The sequence below is a fragment of the Theobroma cacao genome, chromosome 8 (genome assembly GCF_000208745.1).
Source record: "Theobroma cacao cultivar B97-61/B2 chromosome 8, Criollo_cocoa_genome_V2, whole genome shotgun sequence".
NCBI classification, from domain to species: domain Eukaryota; kingdom Viridiplantae; phylum Streptophyta; class Magnoliopsida; order Malvales; family Malvaceae; genus Theobroma; species Theobroma cacao.
This window is the reverse complement of record NC_030857.1, coordinates 16,352,882-16,361,791: the sequence shown is the minus strand read 5'-3', so window position 1 is coordinate 16,361,791 and position 8,910 is coordinate 16,352,882.

Here is an 8,910-nt window from a genome sequence, read left to right as displayed (position 1 = left end):
AAGCCTCGAACTAGTTCAAATAGAAATTTTAAGGTGAAATTAAGAGTTTCACAGTCTAGGGATGACTCAAAATGTAATTCAGAGTTCGAGGATCAATTTGGAGTCAAACTAAAATTTTCACTATCTAGGGGCAAAATGGTCATTTGCCACTTGGGGATAAAATGAAAATTTTTAGAAAAGATTTTTTAGCCCCATTTGACTTATTGGAGTATGATTTGAGTATTGGAGTATGATTTGAGGTTTAGAAGTGAAAAATTTTAATTTCGATATAATTTAGAGTATAGGGGCGAAATGGTAATTTTGCCATCCCAAGGGTAAATTGGTAAATTTTCACCCCCAACAATTGTCAAGACTAAGGGATTTTATTCATCATGAAAATGGATAAACATGAGAAATGTGTGGTGGAGAATTAAAGAATTAAAAGTCAAATATTTAAAATTTGAACCAATAAGGAAATACCATGTGTCATGCTTTTATTATTTTATTGTTTCTTTATAAAAAGGCATAAAAATCAGCCCATTTCTCCCATAGTGGTCGGCCAAACCAGAAGAGAAGAGAAACCAAGGAAGAACAAACCCTAGGTGGGAAAAATCAAAGAGAAAGTGTTGGAATTCAAGGATTTGATCAAGCAAAGGTAAAATTTCTTTGATTTTGCTAGTGATTTACCTTACCCATGCATTTTTCCTTAATTTCCATGGTTGAAAAGCATGCTTTCATGATGAATTCATGGCTGGTCAAAATGGGTATGGAGAGAGAATGATCTTGGATTGGTTTGATTTTTAGGTATGTTAGTGTTTTTAGGTGATTAATGATGTGTAGCATGAAAACAAGTGAAGAAAACCACCAAAGGTTTGGTGTCCATCAATAGCCGAATTCTCTAAGTGAATAATGAGGAAGAATGGGATGTTATTCTAGGTGATTTGATTAAGAAATAATAGGTTTTGGTGAATTGAGGGATTGAAAAAGAAATGGACCAAGTTGGAGTGAAATTGGACGCATTGGCCAATTTATCGGATGAAAAATCGACTTAGGCCAATACTGGGTCTAGATGGCTACCCGTGCATTTTTCATTTCATTCCACGCATATATATCAAGCCTAAAAAAGCTTATTACTGTTCGACACAATTTAATTGGAATATGTGTCATGGATTATGGCTAGGTGGTGAGCCATTGGATACGGGTAAATGACTATACCCGCGAACTGAAAATAGGAGTATTTCTACTCCAATACTGTGACTGGACAATTTATCATCTTAAATATCTAGAGTAATTATACTTGTTTGATGTTTTTATTGAATGGTGAGTTTAAATGATAAAATATTATGTTTTCTAATTAAAATATTTTTTTTAATAAAAATGAGATTTATACTGGTTTTGAAATCAAATATTGTTTTGGGAAAATTGAGTATATGGAGACTGTGTTGAAATTTTTGATTTTATATGTTATTGAAATTGTGGCTTATGACACTATGGTAGCATGATGGCTAAATTTTTGGAGTTGGCATGAAATATATGAACAGTTTTGGATTGGTCTCGGTAGACTGGATAAAATTTTATTTGTCATATTATGCTACTGAAAATTTTATGGGCCTGGTGGCATATTAAACGATCACTGCAGTGGTGGGGGTTTTCGGGGACTGCCTATGAGAAGGGCACGGTAACCCAATTATATAATTACCTCCGAGGGGAGATGTTGGATGAAGTATCTCCTGAGGTAAGATTTGAGTGCACCTCACGTTCGGGCCACCACGTGAGAGTGAGATTCAGTCAACACCAAGGAACGACTATGTGTCAGATGCGAAAACATGTTTATGGATATGGGACATTTAACAGCCTTGGCGGTCTCAGTGGGATACCTTGACGAAGGTACCCGTGAGAATGATTCTGGTAGGGGCCAAGTTTAAGAAATTCATAAGCCAGGAAATTTTGACGAAAAGAAATTGTTTGGTATAGATTGAAATGAATTTTGCGTTATGAACATTATTGAGATATAACGTTTTAATATTGTCTCCATCTACTCGACTTTAGATGCTTTTGATGGTAATTGTTTACTCATTAGGATTATGTAATCTCACCCCTCTTCCTATTCATTTTTCAAGTTGAGGACAGTTTATTGATAGTTGATTAAGACAAGAATTAATCTCGGAGCTGTATCCTAGAAAGTAAGGGTTGGTAGCCCTACACCTTCTTGGTCAGTTGGGGGCACACGTGTCACTGTGAAAGTAAATTTTATACTTCAGTTATCTGATTTAAAGTATGTATGAACATATTTAGCTTTCACACCATGTTTTTGACCGGTTTCGGTATTTTGAAAAAAAAGTGACTAAAATACCCCTGTGAGGCAAAAATAAATTTTCACTGTTTTTGGATGGGAAAATGGTCCATTTCGTTTCAAACACGATTTTAGTTACTGTCGATCACAAGGGTGGTAAAAAAATTGCTACGAAAGCCTTGCGAGGTTTCGGTCAGCATTCGGGGTAAAGAATGTTTGATGAGACTTCGCGGTGGTTGTCACGGGCTAGATGGGAGTTTCGGGTCGTGATAGAAATAATCATGCATCAGGATCGTCCAACAATGAAGTTTTTAGATAGAGAAAATTATGGTCACTTAACTTACCAAGGAAAATAATTCTATTTATATGAAAGGTAATGACTGGCTATCTTCTTACTAGAGCTGTTTTGATTCGGAGAAGAATTAATATTGAGTCTGGTTGTCCATTTTGTGGAAATGAGTTAGAGACTAATTTCCATATTTTCTGTGAATGTCCGTTTGCTAGAGCTGCTTGGCTGTATTCAAAATGGGGCTTTAGAGACATTCTGCTACAATTCTCTTCAACAAGAGAATGGGTAAATATGTTGTTACAACACCTTGCCAAGGATGCCGTAAAGGAGATTATTTGTGTTTTGTGGGCAATTTGGAAAGGAAGAAATCTAACAATTTTTAAGCAAGATAGGAAGGAACTGAATGAATGTGTGGAATTGGGCTATGATATGTGTTGTCAATATAGGTCTGTTGTAGCTCTCACTAATATGGTTACATAACCAAATGTATCTACCGAGCTTAACTGGCGATCTCCAGTTCACGTCAAATTGAATTGTGATGCTGCCACTTTTGCTGAAAATGTAGATAAATACGTAGGGGCAGGGTTCATTGTGAGAGACCATAATGGGGAATTCTTACTTGCAGGAGGGTCGAAGATAGCACACTACTCTACTCAATTGGTAGCCAAACTTAAAGCTTTGTTATGGAAACTGGGCATATGTCAGCAGGAACAAGTATAGATTTCGGAGATTAAGCTTGATTGTGTGCAAGTAGTCAAGTGGATAAAGGGCCAACAATTTAATGGAGTGGTGGGGCATATTATCGAGATTGTTGCTCAGTTTTACGTCAGTTAAACAACTCAATAATCAAGCACTACAGGAGGACAACTAATTTGGTGGCTCTTGAGATCACAAAGACAATTCAAGAGCTGGGTATGACTCAAATTGTTTGGAGGAAAATATCCACTATACCTATGTCAATTCAAGCTGTAATTCGGAGTGACATTGTCAACATATGAAGATAATTATTGATATTAGGTTGGCATGGTTAATGAGTACTCTTTTTCCTACTAATGGGTTTTGTCCCACGAGGTTTTCCCACAAGTAGGTTTTAACAAGGCTCATACTAAGCCATAGGTCTTGTACAATGTGAGAGGTCTTGGTTAGTTAAATTGGTTTACTCATATTGTAGATTGATATTTCATGATGGAATGAAATCATATCTTAAAAAAAAAAAAACGATGGCTATCCAACAGATCAGGTTATAATGAAAGTTAGAGTTATTTCAAGTTTTGATCCATTACATCAAGTCATTTCGATTTTTAAATATTATCATATGGATTATTAACTTTTTATATTAATTTAAAATAGACTCAAGTTTGCATCATTATTTTATTTATAATAATTCATAGGTATAATATTTAAAAAAATTTAAAATATTTAGAAATTTTCAAATAAGTTTTTTTTATTACATTCATTAAATTTTTGTATTTTTATTTTGAATCAAATAGACCATTCTATTTTTAATCAAAATGCAACTTGTCATTTTATGCTATGTAATGCTGACATGGGATATTTATATGTTATATCAAATAATGGCGTGGCATGATTGCATGATCACGTGATATTTTCACTTTTCATGTCACCGCCACATGGTATAAAAAATGATAAGTGATGTTTTAATTAATAGCAATTAATCAATCATTACTAATAAAGGATTATTTGATCCAAAATAAAAATACATGAGTTTAATTGAATGCAATAGAAAAATAAAGACTTATTTGAATTTTCATGAATAATTCAAGAATTTTTCAAAACATTATGCCTAATTCATATTATACTTATTAATTTTTAATTAAAATAAAAATCAAAATGAGAATATTATTCAAACTTATACTCATGTTTTGTTAGCTTTATTAGGAACTTCTTATACTAATTAATATATATCATTCTTTGTATAATGTAGAACGTAAAACAAAAGTCATGGATGAGTATACTTTATTTTCTTACCTTAGTTTAAGTTCAGCGAAAGTTAGTGCATTAGTTAAATTCGAGGACAAATTTTCATAAGGGAGGAGAATGTGAAATACCACCCTAATATAGGATTGCCAAGTTAAAAATACTTAGATGAGCAAATTAAATTGTGTTCTGAATGCTTGAAATTTAGTTTTATACTTAGAAAATTTCATGTTTTAATGTTTTGAGATGATATACAAGTTTGGTTTGAAATGGAGTCCAATTGGACAAAGTTTTGTATTGATTTTTAGCTATTGGAGCTTATCTACTAATAAATGTTCATCGTCTATCAATAGACAAGCTTATCTATTGACATATGTACGGCATTTATCGATAGATAAACTCAAGAGCTTTTTAAAATGGCTTTAGAGTTCATCTATCGATAAATGCTCTGGATTTAACGATAGATGATGTTGTTTTTAGAAAAAAAAAAAAGGGTAAAAACATATTTTCACAACCCATACTGTAAATATACCACATTTCCTATGGTTTTTCAACCTTTAATCACATTTATACAAGGTAAGCTTCTTCTAAAACCCTCTCAACTCATTTTTGAGCAAAAAATAATTCCTTTCAATGATTTTAAGCTTGGTTTTAAGGTTTAATGATAAAAATGACATTTTTTAAGCTTTAAAATCCATAAAGCTTGTATTTTATTTTGGAAATTTTGTTTCTTGCTCTAGAAATTCGGTTGGAGGATTAAAGTTAAAGGTTTTGTCATTTTTCAAGCCATCTAAGCTCATCTAAGTTAAGAATAAAAGATTTACTGATTTTAGAATGGTATAGTAAAAAAATAGACTTAATCAAAAACGAATAACTTTCGAAAGTTCTTAGAATGATTATTTCGAGGTTATTAGTTTAGAAATTGATTTCTATGATTATTGTGTGATAGGAATGATTGAAAACTCAAAGGAAATCACCGAAGAAAGGTTTGTGATTGAGTCTTCGATCAAGATGAAAGGATACACCACTTTCAAAACTATTTTGTTAAGTAAAGTTTAAACATGATTTGAGAAGTTTTACTGAGTATGATTTTCTACAAATATTTATGAAATAAAAATTAGTTTGTGGATGAGAAGAACATTTTGAAATTTGTTTTCAATCTATTATGTTTGTAAATATTCTATTATGTATTAGTTTCAACAAACGAGGACCAACACCTTATTATTTGAAGCATTCAGTTACTCCGGTCTTCGAACTAGTGTGGGTATGAGATATGATTTATGATTAATGTTTGAATGCTATGATATATATGCTAGATATGTTGAGACATAAAACATGTGATGGATTGCACGATGGATTTTCCATCTAATATGCTATGATTATGTACATAAGTTGCATTCCTTATACTACATGAGATGATTGAGAAAGCATGATAAATGCTACGACATTATATGTAAATGTATGTTTTTCATACTACATGAGAAAATAGAGTAGGCAAGAAAAATGCCATAAGGTGTGTATATGATGTAAATCCCATATAACCTATGAGACAGGTAAGCATGTATGTGATGGACATTCCACATATCAAATGATATGAGTATGAGTACTTGATTTGAATGAGGTATAAATTCCATACTAGGGATAAAGTGACAACTTCACTCCCATGATGCATCATAAACGCCAAGGTGCAATGGGGATTGTACATTGCTAGCCTAAGATTGATGGGGGTCAAACCATCACAATGTGTGAATCTAATGTTAATTGAATGATTACGAGTTATATGAATTTATGAAATGTTGCATGCTAAGTTCATTTGAGTATTACTTATCATTTATACCCTATGTTGGCATGAGAATGTACTTAGTGAAATGAACTGAACTTTAGAGATAGTCCTAAAAGGTAACGTGACCTAAAGAATGGCAAGAATGTAGGATTTTGGCTAGAAAATATAGTTTTAGAGGCTATCTATTGATACATGTAGAACATCTATCAGTAGATAGCAGACAAAATACAACAAGAAGCATTATGCTTTAAATTTATCGATAGATTTTCCAAATATATCGATAGATGAGCTACAATATTGTTTGTACTAGCTTGTTTGAAGGCTTTTCAAAGGGAAAACGGTTTCTAAACGTTATGTAAACTTGTTTCCATGCAAATGCTATTTAAAATGTGTTTAAATATCATGTTTCATGAACTTTATGATTAAATGGTTTAAGAATGGCATGAGATTGAAAGTGCACATTACGAAATATTCTTATCCCTTGCCTTGTCCTCTTTTTGTATTCACTCACGAAGTCTTTATGACTCACATGTTATTTGTGAAATCTCACCTTAAGCAAGAAGATAAGTTAGGAAATCCTTAGGTGAGCATATAGATTACATATTTTGAATATCAAACTCAGTTTTAACCTTTAAAAGAATTCATTGACATTTTTTGTTGTCTGTCATTTTTTAAGCAGAAAACTTTTAAGTCTGAAAAGGGTCAAAATTTATGATTTTTATAGAATAATCTTTTGGAAATAAAAAATAGCGATAATGATTCCCTTGATTTTTACATGACCAAAAATGATTTTTTCATAATTTTTGGAGTATGTTTTCTATAGTAAATGGGAGCTGCAAATTTAATTTCAGTCGAACTTTTTCGATTTTGTTCTTGAAACCAAAATTTTAATTTTGATCTTTTTGGATTTTGATTTTTTTATATTTTATTGAATCCAAATGGGGAGGTGTTGTTTGCTTATTTACATTAAATATCTTAAGTAAATGAAGAGTAAAAAGGAAAAAAGTAAAAATAAAGACATTTACTTAAATGGTTTTTATACCTTAGAAAAATGGTTGAGGGTTGAAAACCCTTAAAAAATATAAGGTATTTATAGTTTTGAGTATGAAAATGTAGTTTTTTTCCCTTTATTTTTCTGAAAACGACAAAATGTATCAATATATTTGGGCCATGTATCAATACATTTGTTTCTGAAAAAATTGTATCGATACATTATGAACATGTATCTTCAGAACATGTATCTTCTGAGACAAATTACTTGTAAAACCTACCTAGCTTATTTACGTTAAATATCTTTAGTAAATGGAGAGTAAAAAGGAAAGAAGTAAAAATGAGAACATTTACTTAAATGGTATTTAATGTAAATAAGCTAGGCAGGTTTTATAGGTTATCTGTTTTAGAAACTACATTCTATTTCAAATGTAATGATACATGTTCATAATGCATTGATACAATTTTTTTAGAACTAAACGTATCGATACATGGCCCAAATGTATCGATACATTTTGTCATTTTTAAAAAAATAGAAGGAGAAAAACTATATTTTCACACTTAAAGCTATAAATACCTCACATTTTCAAGGGTTTTCAACCTTCAACCATTATTCTAAGGTATTTCTCTCAATTTAAGCTCTCTCAACTTATTTTTGATGCAAATCTTCATCTTTGATCATTAAAAAGTTCGGTTTTGAGTTAAGGCATAAAAATGACATTTTTATGCTTTAGAAACTTTAAATGTTGATTTTCAACTTTTAAAAATATTTTTTATGGCCCAAAATTTTTTGTTTATAAGTAAAGCTTAAAGGTCTTGAGGTTTTGCAAGCATCTAAGCTCACCTAATGTACGGATACAAGATTTATGGGTTTCTAGCATGGGTTTTAACTAGAAACTAGTCTTAGTCATAAGCAAGTAAATTTCAAAAGTGCCTAGGATGATTATTTCAAGATTTTAATTTTAGGAATTGATTGCAATGAATGTTATGTGACAAGAACACTTGAGAACTCCATAGGTTTCACGGAAATGGAGTTGTGATTGGAGCTAGGAATCAAATCTCCAACTAGATGAGTGGATACACTATTTTCAAATTATTTTGATATGTAAAGCTAGCACGATTTGTCACGACCCGAAACTCCCATAGAGCCCGTGACAACAGCCGCGACATCTCGATCGACATTCAATATCCGGAATGTCAACCGGAACCCGCAAGGCTTTAATATCAGCTTCTCATTTCCCCTATGGGTAATTGTTTCCAAATACCACATTCTAAAAGATTTTAAACTGTTTTCAACTTAAACAAATAAAATAATAATTTCCATCTCACAGGAGTATTTTGGTCATTTATCCCAAAAATCACAAAATCATCTAAAAATATAGTATGTAAGTGGAAAACACATATTTCATAATCAAAAATAATTTGGATGTCTAAAACATTCGTTTAAAATGGAATTATGACTGTTATAATAAAATAAAAATATTAAATAAAATATTCAATTTTCACATAAAACGATATTTTAAGAACACTGCATAAATAATTTTTATAGCGTAAAAGCAAAATAAATTCTTACATACCGTAATACAGATAACCAAAGTATAGAATTTAATTTACAGTGACACGTGGGCCCACGAATGA